Genomic DNA, 25146 nt, shown 5'->3' on the forward strand with positions numbered 1-25146 from the left:
TGAACCGGGAGGTGACAGTGCAATTCTGGGTCAGGGAACATGCCCGGGTTGTGGGCTCAATCCCCAGTAGAGGGAGTATAGGAGGCAAGACCCTGAGGCCTACTGATATGATGCCCACAAGTGCTCCCAGTTGTGGCCTTCCTGGGATTGGCCAACGCTAGGCTGTCGTAAGTTACCTGAGGCTACACACTGCTCAAGGACAGCAGGCGTCAGAAGGGAGACTAGAGCCACTGTCTGCATGAGTGAAACAGTTTTGTTGTAAGCTTTTCCAAAGACACAGCCCAAGGACATCTGGAGACCAGTGGAGAACATCCTGCTCTCTCCCAGGTCTCCAGTCAAGTGAGGTGATAGGGGCCTGTCTCAGGAATGTGGTGCCTGGTGACCAGAGTTCTAGCTTCTGTATTGTCCTGTCGCTGAGGAAGTGACATAAAGTTTGCAAGGTTCCATTACCTGTATGTTTTCCTTTAAGCACACTTGCCCGGAAACCCCTCTGGGCTTTTGACTGACACCCCCAGAAATAGTCCACGTTCCCCAACTCAGCTTTCTCCCACAGCTCCCCGTTCTTGCCACCAGGGGCCTAGCATTCAGGAGAGCCCAGTTAGACCTGTGTTGTCTGATTGGCTTAGTGTCCTGGCAAAGCCACTGTGTCCTCCTGGGCCTTCCCAGGGACCCTGCCGACACACGAGGGATGATGCAGGGAACAATCTTCTAGAGACCTGGACCGGTGTATATGACATAAAACCTGCCCCACCTGTGACATGTGCCGGATGCAAAAACTCAGAGAGGGCCAGATCACTAGACGGGGTGGGATGTGGCCTGGACCGCCACTCCCAACAGGCCTGGGCTTCAGCACTGTGATACTGGTAGAGTCACACTGCCCTGGGCCACCTCGCTAGGTCTCCACCTGTAAGAGGGTGAAACGGAGGAAACGAAGGGGTGACCACCCAGGCCATATCCCCTCCTATGGTCTCGCAGGACACGGCGCATCAGACCTGGGGCTGGCTGTGGGCCTACACGGTGGGCGGCCTCCACCTCCACTCCCTGGACCCTGCCTTCGCACATGCTCATTTTTGGTCACAACTAAGCGTTTAGCCATTGGATTCTCCCCAACAAAATGCTGCCATGGGGATGTGAAGTGGAATCCCTAGCGGAGCCCAGTTGGGGAGGGCGCCCCCTTCCGGGCTCCCCAGGACATCGCACCCCCACCGGGAGCCGCTCCTCCGCCCTGGAAGCTCAGAAGGTGGATGAGAGGCAGCTGGTGGCTCAGCAGAGACAGATCCAGTCCCAGCTAGAGGGAGGTCGGGCGGACAGGGCGGAGGGTGGGGGGAGCTGAGCAGCAGGTCAGCCAGGGGGCCCAGGGCTCAGCGGGCCTGGAGGCCCGGCGCCGCGGGCTCTTGAGGTTCTCGGAGGCCAGCTTCAGGGTCTACGGCCATACCACCCTGAACAGATCTCGTCTGATCTCGGAAGCTAAGCAGGGTCGGGCCTGGTTAGTACTTGGATGGGAGACCGCCTGGGAATACCGGGTGCTGTGGGCTTTTAATTGGGATTTTTTTAGCCCGCCCCATCCTCCCTTTGGCGGTGTGGGGGGAACCTCCCATCCCCCACGGGTCTACTCTCGGAATGAACTCCCACCTCCTCTTAGTGTGCCTCCCCTCCACAACCCTCGTCCTCCTCAAAAATTAGGAAACGGCGCCCTAGCCGGCTTGGCTCAGTGGATGGAGCGTCCTGCCTGAGGACTGAAGTGTCCCAGGTTCGATTCCGGTCAGGGGCACATGCCTGGGTTGCGGGCTCGATCTCCAGTGGGGCGTGCAAGAGGCAGCCGATCAGTGATTCTCTCTCATCATTGACGTTTCTATCTCTCTCTCCTCTCCTTTCCTCTCTGAAACCAATAAATATTTTTTTTAAAAAAAAAAATTAGGAAATGGTGTCTCGCGCCTAACAGACAACAGCCCTGCATTGGAGGGGCGTGTCTCTTCCATTCTCCCAAGCAGGTGCAAGCCCCAAGCGCTCTGCGCTTTTCGAGGGCAACAGGGGCCCCACAACAGGGGGAACCCATCGAACCCCGGGTGCTGCAGAGGGAGGTAGCTCCCCAAACTGCTAAGGGAACCCCGCGGCCCCCACCAAAGGCCCAGGCCGCCCCTCACTTTTTGCCATCCCTCGGGTGTTTTGTCCTACCCAGTGGCAGTGGACACCCCCTTCCAAATTTCAGGCAATCGCACCCCAACGGAAGGCGCCCTCCTGCATCTTTTGGAAGCTCAGGAGATGGGCGGGCCAGAGACAGCCGATGGCTCAGCAAAAAGAGATCTGGTCCGGGCTGGGGCGGCTGGTGTGCGGAGTGGGGGGGCGCAGCACCAGGTCAGGAAGGGGGAGGGGGCCAAGGCTTTTTATTTTTATATTTTCCTGGCCCAAGCTCCGCCCCGTGGCCAAGGCAGGGCCCTGAGGTCCACTAGGACACCCGCCCCCTTCCTGCCACTCTGCAACACTCCACCTCCCCACCCCCAAACACCCACCCTGGGCCCAGGAGAGTGGCTCAGCCACTCCCCTACTCGCCTTGGTGGTGTTGGGGGTGGGGGGGACCCCTGGGTCTACTCTGGGATCCCCCACCCCCGGCCACCATGACCTCCACCCCCAATCAAGGAAAGGGGTCTCCCACATGACAGAGGACACTCCTGGGTGGGAGGGATGTGTCTGTGACGCTAGTGGAAGAGGCTCCAGCGGGTTTGGCTCAGTGGACAGAGCGTAGGCCTGTGGATGGAAGGGTCTCGGGTTCAATTGGGGTCAAAGGCACTTACCTCCCTTGCAGGCTGGATCCCTGCCCCCTCGGGGCACCTGCCAGAGGCAACCAATCCAGGTGTCTCCCTCACATCCATGTTTCTCGCTGCCTCTCCCGGTTTTTTCCAGTCTCCCTAAAAGTCAAGGGAGAGATATCCTGGCCGAGGACTATGAGAAATAGATAAATAAATGATAAATAAATAAATAAATAAATAAATGCAGGTGGAACAGCTGAACACTTTAGTGGGAATCTGAAATCTGGCTCTCCTTGGTCATCTTAATCCTGTGGGAACAGAGCCCTCTGTACCCACCCTCAACTCTGGGCCCACTCTGACTGCCCATAGTCTGGTCTCTAGCTCCCAGACAAGGATTGGAAGAAGTTGTACTAGTCCAACTGAGTCTCCATGACCTCCTCATGATCTCCTGGGTGGAGCTCTGATAGGCAACACCTGGTGTCCCCATTGGAACACTGCCTGGATCTCATCACAGTAGGAAAACCCATCATAAAGTCATTTTCCCTGATGAGGTACACAGGGTTGTCTGAATAGCCTTCCAGCCATGAAGGAATAAAATGAAACTCATTGAGCTTCAAATGTAAATATAACTAGTATGCGCATCATTTCATAGCTTTGTACACAAATTCTAGCCTCTATAAACATGAATTCTGAAGGGCTTAAACCACTTTTTACAAAAAGGCCAACTCATTGAGCCTGAACTGTAAATATAAACAGTATACTCATCAATTCACAGCTTTCTACATGAATTCTAGGTGTTTTAACACTGCCCTACAGATATTAAGGTTCTATTTAGATGTATGTACAGTGTCATAGACATTCCCAAACATTTCCCACTCTACCATTGCATATTCTACGAGTTTTAACCATATTCAGTCAGTTTTCTTAGCTGTATACACATGAATTCTTAAGGGTTAAAACCACTTTATTCCAAAAACACCAACTCATTGAGCCTCAATTGTAAATGTAAACAGTGTTCTCCTCATTTCACAGCTTTGTACACAAACGCTAGCCTCTATAAATATGAATTCTTAAGGGTTTAAACAACTTTCTTTCAAAAATGCCAACTCATTGAGACTGAATTGAAAATGTAAACAGTATTCTCATTTCACAGATTTGTACACAAATTCTGAGCTCTATAACCATGAATTCCTAATGGTTAAACCACTTTCATCCAAAAATGCAAACTCATTGAGCCTCAATTGTAAATTTAAACCATATTCTCATCATTTCACAATTTTTTACACAAATACTAAGCTCTGTAATCATGAATTTCCAAAGGTTTAAACCACTTTCTTTCCAAAAAACACCAACTAATTGAGCCGGAATTGTAAATATAAAGAGTATACTTGTCATTTCACAGCTTTCTACACGAATTTTCAGTGTTTTAACACTACCCTACAGATATTAAAGCTCTATTTACATGTATTCCACTTGTTTCATAGACATTCATAATCATTTCCCTGGATTATCATTGTGTATTCTAAGAGTTTCAACCACACTCAGTCTGTTTTCTTAGCTGTATACACATGAATGCTTAAGGGTTAAAACCACTTTATTCCAAAAACACCAACTCAATGAGCTTCAATAGTAAATGTACACAGTATTCTTGTCATTTTACAGCTTTGTACAGAAATTCTAGCCTCTGTAATCATCAATTCCTAAGGGTCTAAACCACTTTCTTTCAAAAAATCCAACTCATTCAGGCTGAAATATAAACATTATACTCTTCATTTCAGAGCATTGCAAACAAATTTTCAGTGTTTTAACACTGTCCTAGAGATATTAAGGCTCTATTTACATGTATCCCAAGTGTTTCATATACATTCCTCATCATTTCCTGAGACTATCCTTGTATATTCTAAGAGTTTTAATGACATTCAGTCAGTTTTCTTAACTGTATACACATGAATAATTAAGGATTAAACCCACTTTATTCCAAAACACCAACTCATTGAGCCTCAATTGCAAATATAAACAGTATTCTCGTCATTTCACAGCTTCGTACACAAGGTCTGATCTCTATACACATGAATTCTTAACGGTCAACAAATTTTTCCAAAAACGCCAACTCATTGAGCCTCAATTGTAAATTTAAACCATATTCTCATCATTTCACAGCTTGGTACACAAATACTAAGCTCTGTAATCATGGATTCTTAAAGGTTTAAACCACTTTCTTCCAAAAACACCAAATAATTGAGCCGGATTTGTAAATATAAACAGTGTGCTCTTTATTTCATAGCTTTCTACACGAATTTTCAGTGTTTTAACACTGCCTTACAAATATTTAGGCTCTATTTACCTGTATTCCAAGTGTTTCATAGACATTCCTAATCATTTCCCAGGACTATCATTGTGTATTCTAAGAGTTTGAACCACATTCGGTCTGTTTTCTTAGCTGTATACACATGAATTCATAAAGGTTAAAACCACTTTATTCCAAAATCTCCAACTCATTGACCCTCAATTGTAAATGTAAAGAGTATTCTCCTCATTTCACAGCTTTGAACATGAATTCTAGCCTCTATAAACATGAATTCTTAAGGGTTTAAACCACTTTCTTTAAAAAACGCCAATTCATTCAGCCTGAAATATAAATATAAATATTATACTCATCATTTCACAGCTTTCTACACGAATTCTGTGTTTTAACACTGCCATACAGATATTAAGGCTCTATTTACATATATTTCCAGAGTTTAATAGCCATTCCCAAATATTTCCCGAGTCTATCATTGTGTATTCTATGTTTTAACCACATTCAGACAGTTTTCTGAGCTCTATACACATGAATTCTTAAGGGTTTAAACCACTTTATTCAAAAAATGCCAACACGTTGAGCCTGAATTAAAAATGTAAACAGTATTCTCATTTTACAGCTTTGTACAAAAATTCTGAGCTTTATAATCATGAATTCCTAAGGGTTTAAACCACTTTTTTCAAAAACGCCAACTCATTGACAATGAAATATAAACTGTACCAAAGGCCCGGTGCACAAAAATTTGTGCTCTCAGGGGCTTCCTTCAGCCTGGCCTGTGCCCTCTCGCATTCTGGGACCCCTCAGGGGATGACTACCTGCTGGCTTAGGCCCGCTCCCTGAGGGATTTGGCCTAAGCTGGCAGTCAGACATCCCTCTGGAAGCCTGGCAGCCCTCAGGGGATGTCCACTTGCAGGCCTAAGCTGCAGTTGGACATCCTTAGTGCTGCTGAGGAGGTGGTAGAGGCTCCCACCACCACCACTGTACTGTCAGCCGTCAGCCTGGCTTGTGGCTGAGCAAAGCTCCCCCCTGTGGGAGTGCACTGACCACCAGGGGGCAATTCCTGCATTGAGTGTCTGCTCCCTGGTGGTCAGTGTGTGTCATAGTGACCAATCATTCCCAGTCGTTCTGATGTTAGGGTTAATTTTCATATTACCCTTTTATTATATAGGATAGAAGCCTGGTGCATGGGTGGGGGCCAACTGGTTTGCCCTGAAGGGTGTCCCGGATGAGGGTGGGGGTCCTGCTGGGGTGCCTGGCTAGCCTGGGTGAGGGGCTGATGGCTGTTTGCAGGCTGGCCACAGCCAATTCAGGGTGGGGGTCCCCCCTGGGGTGCCTGGACAGCCTGGGTGAAGGGCTGGTGACTATTTTCAGGCTGGCCACACATCCTTCAGGGTGGGGGGTCCTGCTGGGGTGCATGGCCAGCCTGGGTGAGGGGCTGATGGCTGTTTGCAGGCTGGCCACAGCCAATTCAGGGTGGGGGTCCCCCCTGGGGTGCCTGGACAGCCTGGGTGAAGGGCTGGTGACTATTTTCAGGCTGGCCACACCCCCTTCAGGGTGGGAGGTCCTGCTGGGGTGCCTGGCTAGTCTGGGTGAGTGGCTGATGGCTCTTTGCAGGCTGGCCAAGCCCCCAAGCGGGGACTCCCACCCCATGAGGGTGTGGCCATTCTGGGTGAGGGGCAGATGGTTGTTTGCAATCTGGCCACAGCCCCCATCCACCCAAGCTCCCTGTGGAGGCTGGCTGGAAGCAGGTATCTGGGATTAATTTATCTTCTATAATTGAAACTTTGTTGCCTTGAGCAGTGGCCACAGCCAGCCAGGGCAGGTGGGAAGCTTGGCTTCCTTCATCGCCAAGGCAACCAAGCCTCCAGCTTGCTCCAGCTCCGTGGCTGCCGGCCGCCATCTTGTTTGGATTAATTTGCATATAGTCGCTCTGATTGGCTGGTGGGCATGCCTTGGGGCATAGTGGAGGTGCGGTCAATTTGCATTTTTCTTTTTTATTAGATTATATACTCTTCATTTCAGAGCTTTGTACACAAATTCAGTGTTTTAACACTGTCCTAGAGATATAAAGGCTCTATTTACATGTATTCCATGGATTTCATAGACATTACTAATCATTTCCTGGGACTATCATTGTGTATTCTAAGAGTTTTAACCACATTCAGTCAGTTTTCATAGCTGTATACACGTGAATAATTAAGGGTTGAAATCACTTTTTTGCAAAATCTCCAACCGAATGAGCCTCAATTGTAAATATAAACAGTACTAGAAGCCTGGTGCACAATAATTTGTGCACTGGCTGCGGGGGGAAGGGGGAGTCCCTCAGCCCAACCTGTCCCCTCTCACAGTCTGGGACCCCTCGGGAGATAACCACTTAGGCCCACTTAGGCCCACTCCCATGGTGGCAGATTGCACGCCCAATCCCACAGTGTCTGCCATATCTCCCCAGGTCTCAGATGGCAGGCCCGGATCCTGCGCTGGGTCAGGCAGCCCCTCGGATCGTGCTGCCACCCACGGCACCCACCCCACCCACCCCACCCCACACATGGCAGGCCTGGATCCTAGGCTGTGGCATGTGGTGGCTGGGGATCTCGCTGCCATCCGCCCTGCCCATGCCACCCCACACTCAACAGGCCCAGATCCTGCGCTGGGGCAGTGAGCGTCTGGGGATCTCACTGCCGCCCACCCCACCCACCCCACCCCACACAGGACAGGCCAGGATCTCCAGGTGGGGCGGATAGCACCTGGGGATCACGCTGAAGACAGCCCAAGTCGGGCCAGCGGCGGGATCTACCTACAGTAGGTAAATTAGCTGTTGTTGTTGGCGGTTAATTTTCATATCACACTGATTAGCCAATGGGATACGTAGCAAAGGAATGGTCAATTACCATGTTTGTCAATTATTACATAGGATTCTCATCATTTCACAGCTTTGTACACAAATTCTGATCTAACAATGAATGAACTCCGGCATCTCCCCCTTATTTTTTCTTTAAAAAATCAAGTATCTGTAAACTAGAAATATAAGAACAAGTCCCAATTTCAATGTCCAACAGTTCTGAATCCAAGTTTCAATGTCCGATAGTTCATGTTTACATGCCAGCAATGAAATGTTGGTTCTGGATGGTGGAAAATGCAGGTCTGGTCCTTTCTGGTCTGGTCCTGGGCACCCTGCAGTGACGCACAGCTGCTGACTGCTGGCATGGCCAGGCGTCTTCACCATCTCCGTCTCTGAACTGTCTCTTCTGTCTTTGTGGCTGGCTTTCTGGGATCCGTTGTTACAGGAATCCACATGGTCTTGTAGCTGTTCTCTGAAAGTATACAAACATATTCTCGACCAAAGGTTAAAGGAAAAAACCTTACTTGGGTTTTTTCCTTTAAAATGATCTTTCCCTGGCTTACCCTGGCATCATGTGTGTTTTTACTGGGTGTCTCGCTATTAGCATTATAAACGAAAAAAATTTCTTCTCTAAATGTAATTTAGTTACAGGATCTATTTCCTTACATGGCATTTTTTCCACTATATTTTTTCACTATCCCCCTTTTTTATTTAATTAGGCTTAATTTACACTGTAAATATTAATGAAAAGGATCACTCTACATCCTTGTGAAGGCTGTGAGCACTCCTGTTGTTAGGCTAGATTTAGACATAGGGTCTGTTAGCCAAGCCTCCGTTTATCTGGATTCTGATTTCAGCTGGACCAAATCTCTTTTGTTATTTGGTTCCTGATCTGGGCTGGGCATGGGAAGCAAGAAGCAGCCATGGAGACAGGAGACCTTCCTCAGAAGGGGAGAGTGTTCAAGCCCCTGCACCACTGGGGGGGTAAGGATCTGTGCCCCACCTCTGTTGAACCCCAAGTTCTCTCCTACTAGCCCCCAACTGTGCCTGTCTTAGGTTGCCCCACCCTGTGGGGTCTTACCCGTCTTTGACTACCAGCCATCTCTGGGCCAAGTAGGGTGATGTGAGGTTCAGTTCTGTCTCCTTTGTAGCCTATGTCCCTCTGGCCTCCATGCCCAGCAACTGCCTTTGGATCCCCTCACCGGCTGGCAGGGCCCCAGCATTGATCATAGGGAACCCAGGTTTCTTCACCAGAGAGGGCCCAGCTTACGCCATTGGGCAAGAGACAGATCCATGGTACCAGCTTTTCATGATCTCAGCTTGAACGGAGAGCTCAGATAACAGCTGTAGACAATTGGAATCCTCTTGGCAAAAAAAAAAAGGTCAAGAGAGGTCAATACAGAATGCTTAAGTACCTTCCCAGGAGGGAATAAATCCCTTCATGTAGAATTAATTTGTAAGTTTGTTTGGGATAAATGCACAATATACTGTTGTAAAGCATCAAAAATTATTAATAAAACTTTGTAGAATAATACCATGTAAGAATATTCTTTGCTTTAGGTCATGACAACTTAATTTTTAAACTGGCTGTCTCAAGGTTTGGAATGAGGAACCTAGTTTTCAAAAAAAAAGCAATTTCCAGAAGCAGATACAGTATGCTATCTAAATTACAGTCCTGGATAAACACATTATCTAGAGTCCTTGGGTAATATAGGTTAAACTTAGACATGTTATCTAAATTAGTTTTAGGTCTCAAACCCTTGAGTGACCTGGGCTAAACTGAGGCACTTTATCTAAATTACAGTTTTGGGTCTCCAGAACACTGAGTTGACATATTAACTGGAGCCCTCTAACCTTGGGATAGCTGCGCTGTCCTTCCCAGGTAAAGGAAAAATGTGCCTTCTAAGACCATAATGAAACTTACAGTTTTAACCTGAAATAATTGTTACCATACTTCACTTTACCATGCCCCAGGTGGTCTCTGGGCTGTTCGTTTTATTCTGACACCAATATAGCTCCATAGGTGTCTTTCCATTAGCATCACAAGTGAAAAAATTTAGAATAATTAAAGCTAGGTGCAGCCTACCCGAAGGTGATTTCTCCATCATCCCCCTTTTTTTGTTTTTCAAGTTGGGATTTTTAAAAGCTGATGAGACTCTGAAGCCTCTTTTAATAAAGCAACCAATTGATCAGCATGTGCATTTCCCTTAGTTAATGGGCCAGGTAATACACTGTGAGCCCTGATGTGATATAAAAGGGTATTTTCTTTGCTGCACAATCTGCTGAACCTGCTTAAATAGTAAGAATAAACTTTGGTCACTAAGTCATTTCAACCGAGCAGTTTCAATTCTACTTACTAGGCCCGAAGCATAAAAGGAATCAGAAATTATATTAATAGGCTGTTGGAAATCTTGCAATGCAGCCAATTAAGGCTTTTAATTCAATTCTTTGCACAGAAGTATGAGTAATTTAAGTATTTTTTTTAAAAAAAAGGTAAAGCGAAGCAAGTAAATTTATTATTTAGTAAACTTCTGATTCACAAGGGGCAAACACTGCCCCACCTCCAGCCTAATTTAAAATGCAGCAGCAAGGAGCTTTTGTTATTTCAAATTACATCTTAAAATTCCACTGCTGTATTTTAAGAAATATTAAACAAAATAAATTGTTTTGCCCTTTCTCAGAGGCAAAAACTTAAAATATATTTGTTAATTTTTATTTGATAAAGCTTTCCATGTGATTTCAAGTATATTAAATTTGGCTAAATTTAAAAATCCTTTAAAAAGAGAGAATAAATTTTTGAAAATATTTCAGGGCCCGTGAAATTTCCCAAAGTTATTCCTTGGTTATAGTTTTGAAATCCAATTTGAAAGACCATCAGATATATATATATGTATATATATATACATATATATATATATATATATGTATATATATACATATATATATAATTTAAAAATTATATACTTCATATAATTATCAAGAGATATCAATTAAATTTAAACTGGTTTTAAAATTTTAGCTGGGGTCATAGAAATTGGATTATTGCTATCAGTCCCTTTTAAATACTTTGACATAAGCTATTTAACTTTTGTTTAGGGAGGGAACATATAACCTTTAATTGTTCTTAGTTTAAGGAAAGCCGGGTTTTCTATATTTAAAAGATTAGAAACACTTTCTGTAGAAAAATTCCACCTTAAAGCTCCACCCCTGAAATTCCATCCTGCCTCAGTGAGAAGACATTCCTTTTTGGCTAAATCAGAGGGAGGGGCCTTTGCTATTTCAAGATGGCGGCCCCCAGGGGAGTGGCAAGCCATGTGGCTGACATGGCGGCTGCCAAGTCAGGCAGCTCAAAGTGGCAGCTGTCTACATTGTTCTTTGCAATTAAATTTAAACTAGTTTTTATATTAAAAATTTCGGTTGAGATCATAAAATTAATCCTTTTTTTTAATCAGACCAATAAGCAACATATTTTGAATTCTAATTATTTCAGAAAAAACAAAAATTTTCTTAAAGATAAATTTTTACTTTTTTAGGCATTTAGCTATCATAATTATACAATTTTTCCCAATTCAATCCGAATCTTAAACTTTTAGCTGGCAAGTCAAATGTTCAGCATTTCTCAATCAGTAACATTTTTAAGAATAAATTTCAAAAATGCAAGACATAATCAACCAACAAATTTAATTCTGTTCTTTAGCAATATTTCAGCATTATTTCATTTCAAAATACCTAGACATAAGGTTTTATCGTTTGAATTCAGTAAGCTTCAAGGTCCTAAGTTCCCAGCGGCTTTGGAGAACCACGTTTGAAGCTGGCAAATAGGCCTGGCCCATCCCTTGATTTTAACAAAGGGCCGGTTTTTTACTGGGCTACTTAGATTTTTGAAATTAAGAAATTTTTAATAATTCTTGAGATTCCAATCCAATTATTTTAAGGCATTTACTTTAGCAAATTTTTGTAACAGAGACAATTTTACTGATTTTTCTTTTAGAGGTCTTAAAGTTAGCTTTGGAACAGGCTTCATTAACATTTCAAAAATCACTTTATTATGGAAAAAAAACAATCTTGTTGCTAGAATCTAGCTAGCATTTCTATGCTGGGTCAAATTCTCCATTTTCCTTAGGAAATAATCAGTCTTGGGTTTTATTTTGTACATTTGTAAAGAGATTTTTAGCTTAAAACTCTATCTAGATGTCCAAAATCGGACAGTGCATGCATTAGTTTCAAGCCAGGTTTTCTCTTTACATGTGAACAGAAATCCCAGACGCATTTTTTAAATTTTGTAAAACTTTTTAATTATGAGAAGGAGATTTTAAATTAGAATACTGGGGAGGAGGCGTCCATATAGGATTGCCATGTGCTCCCTTTTCCTTTCCCCTACATCCTGCTTTGGGGGAAGTTTTAGCAAATGACTTAGATGGCGTATTTGTTCCCAAAGTCATGCTTAATAGAAGAAGACATTTTAAATTTTTTCCTATTTCGCTTTCTAAAGTCATGGCTAGCACCCAAGGTAATCTTAGCCAAAGTTTGGTTGTCATAAGATGTTCTCCGGTAATTTTTAAATAAAACATTAAGTAATCTCATTGTAGGAGAGCTTACAGCTCTGCCCTCTCCTGCCACCTTTGAATCTCTCCAAACCAGAGAGAGATTTGGCAGCGGGGTTTCATTTTTTATTACAGATAGATTCCAACTACAAATTAATATTTTAATTTGGACAAGAAAACACATTAAGATGACCATGGCACTATTTTTTTTTCAGCCTGATCTAAAAGAGTACCTTTTTTAAGAAAAACAAAGGTTATATTCTATAATAACATGAAAAAACTGTAAAAGATTACCTTCTAAAATTTTAACTTTAAACATGCAAATGAAAAGTCTATAATAAATTTTTTTACCTTTTAGAGCCAAATCTACTTTTTAAAGCCAAATCCTGCCCCATTTGTTTGCCTGGTTAAGAAAACATTCCCAGCCTACTTACAGACCCGGGCTTCTGTAGTTGATCCTGGGCATTGCGTGCGGTAAAATTCCCCTCACCTTTTTTCAGTGAGTTTTCCACACCTTTTCAGTGAAAACTTCCTTTTTTCCGCTCCAGCGAAGCCTGCACTTCCAGATTACCCATCAGGTGCCAGATGTCGAGTAACGCTCCCTCCACGTTCTGCGTGGAGTAGGGTTCGGTATCTGAAAGAGGAGCTGCACAACAAATGAGAGAAAAAGACACAAGATAATTTTGCAATATTGGGCGGGCAAATCCCGAAGGACTTCCTCCCATGCTCAGGCTGCTCCAATCTTTTATTGATCTGGAGTAGCCCTTAAGGTAAGGAGGTTTCAATGACACAAAGATCAGTAGACAATTTCCAGGAATAGACAAAGTATCTGATTAGCTCATCAATAGATGATTTCCAGGAATAGGCAGAGTATCTGATCAACAATAATCAACAAGGATCTACATAAGTACCTAAGGAATTAAGTGAACTAAGGTGGGGGTGATGCTCCAACTATTATTACTTAAATTAACTGGGTGGTTCCTAGATTAACTGGGTGGTGCACAGTTCTGACCTTTGCTAGGACTTCAAAGGTTACTAGTTCTGTCTAAACTCAGCTAGTGAAGACAATGAGTGGACTCTGGCATATTGCTATCGTTTCAAATACATTACTATAAAATTACATGGTCTATCATTTTTAATTCAAAGAGTTTTAACCTCATTCACACAGTGTTCTGAGCTCTATAGACGAATTCTTCACGATTGAAACCACTTTCTTTAAAAAACACCAATTCATTGCACTGGAAATATAAATGTAAATGGTATGCTTGTCCTTTCACAGCTGTATAAATGTCAGTTATTAGTGTTTTATCACTAACTTGCAGACATTAAGGACCTATTTATATGCATTTGTCGTGTTCCATATACATTCCTATACAATTCCAGGGTCCATCATGTTAAATTCTGAGTTTTAACCTCATTCACATAGTGTTCTGAGCTCTATAGACTTGAATTCTTAACGGTTTTAACCACTCTTCTTAAAAAAAGCCTACTCATTGAACCGGAAATATAAATGTAAACAGTATTCCCATCATTTCACAGCTGTTTTAACATGACTTTTCAGAGTTTGAATAATGAAATACAGACATTAAGGCTGTATTTACATGTATTCCTATCATTTCAAATACATTACTATACAATTCCAGGGTCTATCATTTTTAATCTAAGTTTTAACCTCATGTACATAGTGATCTCTATAGACTTGAATTCTTAAAGGTTTTAACCACTTTCCTTAAAAAAATGCCTACACATTGAACCTGAATTATAAATGTAAACCATATACTCATCATTTCACAGCTGTTTAAACTTGAGTTTTCAGTGTTTTAACACTGCTCTTCAGACATTAAGGCTCTATGTACATGTATTTCTCGTGTTTCATACACATTCCTATACAATTATTGGGTCTATCATTGTGAATTCTATGAGTTTTAACCTCATTCACATAGTCTTCTGAGCTCTATAAACTTGAATTCTCTAGGGTTTTAACCATGTTTCTTAAAAAACGCCAACTCATTTACCTGAATTATACATGTAAACCATATACTCGTCATTTCACAGCTGTTTAAACTTGAGTTTTCAGTGTTTTAACAGTGCCCTGCCGACATTAAGGCTCTATTTACTTGTATTTCTCATGTTTCATGTACATTCCTATATAATTCCAGGGTCTATCATTGTGAATTATACGAGTTTTAACCTCATTCACATAGTGATATGAGCTCTATAGTCTTGAATGCTCTAGGGCAGGCGTAGGCAACCCCTGGCACACATGCAAAACATGCCATGCCAGTAACTGTTGCTGGCACGCAAAACCCTCTCTTATAATCTTCCAGTCACAATTATGAATTTTTGTTCTCAGTGATGAATTTTTTTAAAATATATTTTATTGATTTTTTTACAGAGAGGAAGGGAGAGAGATAGAGAGTTAGAAACATCGATGAGAGAGAAACATCAATCAGCTGCCTCCTGCACATCTCCTACTGGGGATGTGCCCGCAACCCAGGTACATGCCCTTGACCGGAATCGAACCTGGGACCTTTCAGTCCACAGGCCGGCGCTCTATCCACTGAGCCAAACCGGTTTCGGCATTGTGATGAATTTTTTAAGTCTCGTAATGGGGTACCCTGACTGATGAAAGTAGTAGATCGTGCATTTCTCTGAAATTCACGAAATATTAACCTGATGTAAAATCTCTCATCAGTGATACAGCAGCAAAAGTCCCACTAATAGTATGAAATGGAGTCATAAAGTTTTCTGTTGGACTATCAGTGTACATGTATACATTAAAAAATAAATGTATTTTTCATCATCATATACTGTGTTTTTGTCGCGCGAATTAATTTTATTATTTCTTCAAGGTTATTCACATACGTACACCTTAAGAGATATCAAGTAGGTGTAACATGTTCTCAAAAAATTAAGGTTGGTACGCAGAAGAATTTTGAGTCAGAGATTTTGCTGGTTTTGGCACGCACTCACAAAAAGTTTGCCTACCCCTGCTCTAGGGTTTTAATCATATTCCTTAAAAAATGCCAACACATTGAACCCAAATTATAAATGTAAACAGTATACTCATCATTTCACAGCTATTTAAATGTTTGTTTTCAGTGTTTTAACAGTGCCCTGCCGACATTAAGGCTCTATTTACATGTATTTCTCGAGTTTCATATACATACCTATACATTTCCATGGTCTATCATTTTGAATTCTAAGAGTTTTAACCTCATTCACATAGTGTTCTGAGTTCTATAGACTTGAATTCTTAAGAATTTATACCACCCTCTTCCAAGAACGCCAACTCATTGAGTGTGAATAATAAATGCGAACAGGTACTCGTCATTTCACCGCTTTTTGTACATGAATTCTCAGTGTTTTAACACTGCCCTACAGATAATAAGCTCTATTTACAGGTATTCCAAGTGTTTCATACACTTTCCTTTACATTTGCTGGGTCTATCATTGTGAATTCTAAGAGTTTTAACCACTTTCGGACAGTTTTCCGAGTGCTATACACATGAATACTTCAGGGTTTAAATCAATTTCTCTCAAAAACGCCAACTCATTTATCCTAAATTACAAATGTAAACACTATCCTAGGAATTTCATAGCTGTTTGAATGTGAATGCTCAGTGTTTTAGCATTGCACTACAGATATTATGGCTCCTTTTACATGTATTCCAAGTGTCTCATACACATTCCTTAACATTTTCGGGTATTTCTTTGTGAATTCTAAGAGTTCTAACCACATTCATATAATGTTCTGAGGTCTATAAACATAAATTGTTAAGGGTTTTAACCACTTTCTTCCAAAAACTTTATATCATTGAGCCTGAATTTTCAATGTAAACAGTATACTCATTATTTCACAGTTTTGTTTCCAAATTTTCAGTTTTTTAACACTCTCCTACAGTTATTCAGGCTCAATTTACATGTATTCCAAGTGTGTCATACACTTACTTTAACATTTCCCAGGTCTATCATTCTGAATTTTTAGAGTTTTAACCACTTTTGGACAGTTTTCTGAGCTTTATAAACATGAATTCTTAAGTATTTAAACCACTTTCTTCCAAAAACTCCAACTCATTGAGACTGAATAATAAATGTGAACAGATACTTGTCATTTCACCGCTTTTTGTACATGCATTCTCAATGTTTTTATACTGCCTTTCATATATTAAGTCTCTATTTACATATTCAAAGTGTTTCATACACATTCCTATACAACTCCAGGGTCTATCATTGTGAATTCTAAGAGTTGAAACCACTTTTGGACCGTTTTATGAGCTATATATTCATGAATTCTTAAGGGCTTAAATCACTTTCTTTCAAAAACGCCAACTCATTGAGCCTGAATTATAAATGTAAACATGATCCTAGGAATTTCACAGCTCTTTGAACGTGAATTCTCAGTGTTTTAACACTGCCCTACAGGTATTAAGGCTCTATTTACATTTATTCCAAGTGTTTCATACACATTTCTTAAGAAGTCCTGGGTCTGTCATTGTGAATTCTAAGAGTTTAAACAACTTTCAGACAGTTTTCTGAGCTCTATAGACATGAATTCTTTATTTTATTTTTTTTATTTTTTTATTGCTTAAAGTATTACAAAGGGTATTACATATGTGTCCTTCCCCCCCCACCCCCCGCCCTTGACAATCCCCTGGCCTCCCTTACCCCCCAGTGCTATGTCCATTGGTTATGCTTATATGCATGTATACAAGTCCTTCGGTTGATCTCTTACCCCCCTCCCTCCTGCCCCCCAACCCTCCCCGGCCTTCCCGCTGCAGTTTGACAATCTGTTTGAGGCAGTTCTGCCTCTGTATCTATTATTGTTCAAAAGTTTATAATGGTCTCTATTATCCATGAATGTGTGAGATCATGTGGTATTTTTCCTTCATTGACTGCCTTATTTCACTTAGCATAATGCTCTCCAGTTCCATCCATGCCATTGAAAATTGTAAGAGTTCCTTCTTTTTTACAGCAGCATAGTATTCCATCGTGTAGATGTACCACAGTTTTCTAATCCATTCATCTACTGATGGGCACTTAGGCTGTTTCCAGATCTTAGCTATGGTGAATTGTGCTGCTATGAACATATGGGTGCATATATCCTTTCTGATTGGTGTTTCTGGTTTCTTGGGATATATTCCTAGAAGTGGGATCACAGGGTCAAATGGGAGTTCCATTTTTAGTTTTTTGAGGAAACTCCATACTGTCTTCCATAGTGGCTGCACAAGTCTGCATTCCCACCAGCAGTGCACGAGTGTTCCTTTTTCTCCACATCCTCTCCAGCACTTGTCGTTTGTTGATTTGTTGATGATAGCCAGTCTGACAGGTGTAAGATGGTACCTCATTGTTGTTTTGATTTGCATCTCTCAGATGATTAGTGACTTTGAGCATGTTTTCATATGTCTCTTGGCTTTCTGAATGTCCTCTTTTGAAAGGTGTCTATTTAGGTCCTTTGCCCATTTTTTGATTGGATTGTTTATCTTCCTTTTGTTAAGTTGTATGAGTTCCCTATAAATTTTGGAGATTAGGCCCTTATCAGATATGACACTGGCAAATATGTTTTCCCACGCAGTGGGTTTTCTCATTGTTTTGTTGATTGTTTCTTTTGCTGTGCAGAAGCTTTTTATTTTGATGTAGTCCCATTTGTTCAATTTCTCTTTAGTTTCAAGTGCCCTAGGAGCTGTATCAGTGAAGAAATTGCTTCGGCATATGTCTGAGATTTTTTTGCCTTTGGATTCCTCTAGAATTTCTATGGTTTCCTGTCGTACATTTAAGTCCTTTATCCATTTTGAGTTTATTTTTGTATATGGTGTAAGTTGGTGGTCTAGTTTATAGACATGAATTCTTAATGGTTTAAACCACTTTCTTCCAGAAACGCCAACTCATTGAGCCTGAATTATAAACTGTATACTCGTCATTTCACATCTTTGTACACAGATTCTTAGTGTTTTAACGATCCCTACAGTTATTAAGGCTCTATATACATGTCTTCCAAGTATGTCATACAGTTACATTAACATTTCCTGGGTCTATCATTGTGAATTCTAAGAGTCTTAACCACTTTCGGACAGTTTTCTGAGCTCTATAGACAAGAATTCTTAAAAGTTTGAACAACTTTCTTCCAAAAACACCAACTCATTGAGCCTATATAACAAATGTGAACAGATATTTGTCATTTCACCGCTTTTTGTACATGAAATCTCAGTATTTTAACACTCCTCTACAGTTATTAAGGCTGTATTTACATGTATTCCAAGTGTGTCATACACTTTCCTTAACATTTCCCGGGTCTATCATTTTAGACAGTTTTCTGAGCTATATAAACATGAATTCTTCCGGGTTTAAACCACCTTCTTCCAAAAACTCCAATTCATTGTACCTGAATATTAAATGTAAACAGACACTCGTCATTTCATACCTTTTTGTACATGAATTCTCAGTGTTTTAACAGTGCCCAGCCAATATTAAGGCTCTATTTCCATATTCCAAGTGTTTCATACACATTCTTAAACAATTGCTAGGTCTGTCATTGTGAATTCTAAGAGTTTAAAAAACTTTCGGACAGTTTTCTGACCTATATAAACATGAATTCTTAAGGGTTTAAATAACTTTCTTTCAAAAATTCCAACTCATTGAGCCTCAATTATAAATATAAACACTATCCTCGGAATTTCACAGCTCTTTGAATGTGAATTCTCAGTGATTTTACTCTGCCCTGCAGATATTAAGGCTCTACTTACGTGTATTCCAAGTGTCTCATACACTTTCCTTAACATTTACCTGGTCTATCATGGTGAATTCTAAGGGTTTTAACCACTTTTGGACAGTTCTCTGAGCTCTATAAACACAAATTCTTAAGGGTTTAAACTACTTTCTTCCAAAAGCGCCAACTCATTGAGCCTGAATTATAAATGTAAACACTATACTAGTCATTGCACAGAGCTTTGTACACGAATTCAGTGTTTCAACACTGCCCTGCAGATATTAAGGCTCTATTTACATGTATTCCAAGTGTTTCATACACATTTCTAAACATTTCCCTGGTCTGTCATTGATGATTCCAAGAGTTTCAACCACTTTTGGATAGTTTTCTAAGCTCTAAAAACATAAATTCTTAAGGGTTTAAGCCACATTTTTCCAAAAACGCCAAATCATGGAGCCGGAATTATGAATGTAAACACTACTCTACACATTTCACAGCTGCTTGAACATAAATTCTCACTATTTTAACAATGCACTACAGATATTAAGGTTCTATTTACATGAATTCCAATTATTTCATACACATTCCTAACCATTTTGCTGATCTATCCATGTGAATTCTAAGAGTTTTAATCACTTTCGGATAGTTTCCTGAGTTCCATAAAATGAATTCTTAAGTTTTTAAAACACGTTCTTTCAAAAACACAAACTCATTTAGCCAGATTCACAAATTTAACACTATCCTATCCATTTCACAGCTGTTTGAATGCTAATACTTAGTGATTTAACACTGCCCTTCAGCTATTAAGGCTGTATTTACATGTATTCCAAGTGTTTTATACACATTCCTAACCATTTTCCTGGTCTATCATGGTGAATTCTAAGGGTTTAACCACTTTCGGACAGTTCTCTGAGCTCTATAAACACGAATTCTTAAAGGTTTGCCACTTTTTTCCAAAAGCACCAACTCATTGAGCCTGATTTATAAATGCAAAGAGTATACTAGTCATTCCACAGCTCTTTGTACACAAATTTTCAGTTTCAACACTGCCCTATATATATTAAGGCCTTTGTAGATGTATTACAAGTGTTTAATACACATTCCTAATCATTTCCCTGGTCTGTCATTGTGAATTCTGTTTTAAAACTTCCTTACAATTTTCTGGGCTTTAAAATATGAATTTTTAAGTTTTAAAACAAATTCGTCCAAAAATGCCAACTCATTTAGCCAGAATTATGAATGTAAACACTATCCTACCCATTATACATCTGTTTGAATCCTAATACATAGTGATTTAACACTGCCCTACAAAAATTAAGGCTTTATTTACATGTATTCCACGTGTTTCATACACATTTCTAAACATTTCCCTGGTCTATCATTGTGAAATCTAAGGTTTTTTACCACTTTTGGATAGTTCTCTGAGCTCTATTAACACGAATTCTTAAGGGTTTATACCACATTTTTTCAAAAACGCCAAATCATTGAGTTGGAATTATAAATGTATACACTATTCTACTCATTTCACAGCTGTCTGAACATGAATTCTAAATGTTTTAACACTGCACTACAGATATTAAGGCTCTATTTCCATGAATTCCAAGTGTTTCCTGCACATTCCTAAACATTTCCCTGGTCTATCATTGTGAATTCTAAGAATTTTAACAACTTTCAGACAGTTTCCTGAATTCTATAAAATAAATTCTTAAGTTTTTAAACCCCATTCTTCCAAAAACGCCAACTCATTGAGCAGGATTTACGAATGTAAACACTGTCTGCCTCATTTCACAGCTGTTTCAATAGTAATTCTCAGTGATTTAACACTGCCTTACAGATATTAAGGCTCTGTTTACATGTATTCCAAGTGTTTCATACACTATCCTAACCATTTCCCAGTTCTATCACTGTGAATTCTAAGGGTTTCAACAACTTTCTTCCAAAAATGCCATCTCATTGAGCCTGAATTATAAATATAAAGATTATACTAGTCATTTTACAGCTCTTTGTGCACGAATTTTCAGGGTTTCAACACTGTCCTACAGATATTAAGGCCTATTTAGATGTATTCCAAGTGTTTCATACACATTCCTAATCATGTCCCTGGTCTATCATTGTGAATTCTGTTTTAAACACTTCCTTACAATTCTCTGGGCTTTAAAACATGAATTTTTAAGTTTTAAAACAAATTATTCAAAAAACGCCAACTCATTGAACCAGAATTATGAATGTAATCACTATCCTACCCATTTCACAGCTGTTTGAATGCTAATACATAGTGATTTAACATTGCCCTACAGATATTAAGGCTCTATTTACATGTATTCCAAGTGTTTCATACACATTCCTAGCCATTTCCCTGGTCTATCATTGTGAATTCTAAGGTTTTAATCACTTTTGGATAGTTTCCTGAGTGCATAAAATGAATTTTAAGTTTTTAAACCCCATTCTTCCAAAAACGCCAACTCATTGAGAAGGATTTACAAATGTAAACACTATCTGCCTCATTTCACTGCTGTTTCAACGGTAATTCTCAGTGATTTAACACTGCCCTACAGATATTAAGGCTCTGTTTACATGTATTCCCAGTGTTTCATACACATTCCTAATCATTTCCCAGGTCTATCATTGTGAATTCTAAGAGTGTTAACCACTTTCGGACAATTTTCTGAGCTCTATAAACATGTATTCTTAAGGGTTTTAACTACATTCTTCCAAAAATGCCAACTCATTGGGCCTGGATTATAAATTTAAACACTATCCTACTGATTTCACAGCTGATTGAAAGTGAATTCTCAGTGATTTAACACTGCCCTACAGATATTAAGCCTCACTTACATGTATTCCATGTGTTTCAATCACTTTCCTAAACGTTTCTCTTGTCTATCATTGTGAATTCTGTTTTAAACACTTCCTTAACATTTTTTGGAGCTTTGAAACATGAATATTTTTGAGTTTTAAAACAAATTCTTCCAAAAATGTTAACTCATTGAGCCGGATTCCGAATGTAAACACTATTCTACCTATTTCACAGCTGTTTGAACGCTAATTCTCAGTGATTTAACACTGCCCTACAGATATTAAGGCTCTATTTTCATGTATTCCAAGTGCTTCATACACATTCTTAACCATTTCCCTGATCTATCACTGTGAATTCTAAGGGTTTTAACCACTTTCAGTCAGTTCTCTGAGCTCTATAAACACGAATTCTTAAAGGTTTAAACCACTTTCTTCCAAAAGCGCCAACTCATTGAGCCTGAATTATAAATGTAAACAGTATACTAGTCATTTTACAGCTCGTTGTGCATGAATTATTAGATTTTCTTTTTTTCTTAAAGCATTACAAAGAGTATTACACATGTCTCCTTTTTTCTCCCCCTTGACATTCCCCCGGCTTCCCCCACCCCCCAGTGTCTTGTGTTCATTAGTTATTCTTATATGCATGCATATAAGTCCTTCAGTTGATCTCCTACTCCCCCCAACCCTCCGCAGGATTCCCACTGTAGTTTGACATTCTGCTCAATGCTGCTCTGCCTCTGTATCCTTTTTTGTTCATCAGTCTATAATGTTTCTTATTATCCATAAATGAGTGAGTTCATGTGGTATTTTTCTCAGCTTCCCAGGGGCTGTCTCAGTCTCACAGGGGCAGCCATCTCAGCCTCACAGGGGCCGTCCCTGCCTCACAGGGGCCGTCCCAGCCTCATGGGGGCCGTTTCAGCCTCACAGGGGCCGCCTCAACCACACCAGGGCCGTTTCAACCTCACCGAGGCCGTTTCAACCCCACCAGGGCCTTTGCAAGTTCACCAGGGCCATCTCATCCTTGCCGGGGCCGTTTCAGCCTCACCAGGGCCGTTTCAGCCTCACCGGGGCCGTTTCAGCCTCACTGGGGCCGTTTCGACCTCACTGGGGCTGTCTCGACCTCACCGGGGCTGTCTCGACCTCACCGGGGCCGTCTCAACACCACTGGGGCCATCTCAGCCTCACCGGGGCCGATTCAACCTCACCAGGGCCGATTCAACCTCACCGGGGCTGTTTCGACATCACCGGGGCCGTCTCTACCTCACCGGGGCCGTCTCAACCTCACCGGGGATGATTCCATCTCACCGGGGCGGTCTCAACCTCACTGGGGCTGTCTCAGCCTCACATGGGCCATCTAAAGAATTTTTAGCATTTCAACACTGCCCTACAGATACTAATGCCTATTTAGATATATTCCAAGAATTTCATATTTATTCCTAGCCATTTCCCTGGTCTACCATTGTGAATTCTGTTTTAAACACTTCCTTACAGTTATCTGGGTTTTAAAATATGAATTTTTTTAAGTTTTAAAAGAATTCTTCCAAAAACACCAACTCATTTAGCCGTAATTATGAATGTAAACACTATCCTACCATTTCACAGCTGTTTGAATGCTAATACTTAGTGATTCAACACTGCCCTACAGATATTAAGGCTCTATTTACATGTATTCCAAGTGTTTCATACACATTCCTAGCCATTTCCCTGGTCTATCATTGTGAATTCTAAGGGTTTGAACCACTTTTGGACAGTTCTCTGAGCTCTATAAACACGAATTCTTAAAGGTTTAAACCACTTTATTCCAAAAACACCAACTCATTCACCTGAATTATAAATGTAAACAATATCCTAGTCATTTCTCAGCTCTTTGAACACGAATTCTCAGTGTTTCAACACTGCCCTACAGATACGTAGGCGCTATTTACATGTATTATAAGTCTTTCAATCACTTTTCTAAACATTTACCTGGTCTGTAATTGTGAATTCTAAGAGTTTTAACACTTTTGGACAGTTATCTGAGCTCTATAAACATGAATTCTTAAGTGTTTAAAACATTTTATTCCAAAAACCCCAACTCATTGAACTTGAATTATAAATGTAAACACTATCCTAGTCATTTCACATCTCTTTGAACACGAATTCAACGTGTTTCAACACTGTTCTACAGATATTAACCCTTTGCGGTCCAATGTTATTTTTGGAATTCAAACAGTCTGGTCCAAATTAACTGACGGGATTGAATGTTGAACTTTTTTTAATTAAATCTTTATTGTTCAGATTATTACATTTGTTCCTCTTTTTTCCCCCCATAACTCCCCTCCTCTCAGTTCCCGCCCCACCCTCCGCCCTCACTCCCCACCCACTGTCCTCATCCATAGGTGCACGATTTTTGTCCAGTCTCTTCCCGCATCTCCCCTTCCGCCCCCCCAAGAATAGTCAGTCCATTCCCTTTCTATGTCCCTGGTTCTATTATAATCACCAGTTCATTCTGTACATCAGATTATTTATTCACTTGATTCTTAGATTCACTTCTTGATAGATGCATGTTTGTTGTTCATAATTTGTATCTTTACCTTTTTCTTCTTCTTCCTCTTCTTAAAGGATACCTTTCAGCATTTCGTATAATACTGGTTTAGTGGTGATGAACTCCTTTAGCTTTTCCTTATCTGTGAAGCTCTTTATCTGACCTTCACTTCTGAATGATAGCTTTGCTGGATAAAGTAATCTTGGTTGTAGGTTCTTGGCATTCATCACTTTGAATATTTCTTGCCATTCCCTTCTGGCCTGCAAAGTTTCTGTTGAGAAATCAGCTGACAGTCGTATGGGTATTCCCTTGTAGGTAATTGACTTTCTTTCTCTTGCTGCTTTTAAGAGTCTCTCTTTGTCTTTTGCTCTTGGCATTTTAATTATGATGTGTCTTGGTGTGGTCCTCTTTGGATTCCTTTTGTTTTGGGTTCTCTGCGCTTCTTGGACCTGTAAGTCCATTTCTTTCACCAGGTGGGGGAAGTTTTCTGTCATTATTTCTTCAAATAGGTTTTCAATATCTTGCTGTCTCTCATCTTCTGGCACCCCTATAATTCTGATGTTGGTATGCTTGAAGCTGTCCCAGCGGCTCCTTACACTACCTTCGTATTTTCGGATTCTTTTTTCATTTTGCTTTTCCGGTTGGGTGTTTTTTGCTTCTTCGTATTTCAAATCTTTGACTTGATTCT

General features: G+C 40.7%; 1 pseudogene; it reads left to right on the forward strand.

Moving 5' to 3' along the window:
- Positions 1-1421: 1421 nt before the first annotated feature.
- On the forward strand, positions 1422-1535 carry LOC139014695 (5S ribosomal RNA; annotated as a pseudogene).
- Positions 1536-25146: the final 23611 nt, after the last annotated feature.

The sequence above is a fragment of the Myotis yumanensis genome, unplaced genomic scaffold (assembly GCF_028538775.1).
Source record: "Myotis yumanensis isolate MYYU_CA2020_CCGP unplaced genomic scaffold, mMyoYum1.0.hap1 SCAF_7, whole genome shotgun sequence".
Taxonomy (NCBI): Eukaryota; Metazoa; Chordata; class Mammalia; order Chiroptera; family Vespertilionidae; genus Myotis; species Myotis yumanensis.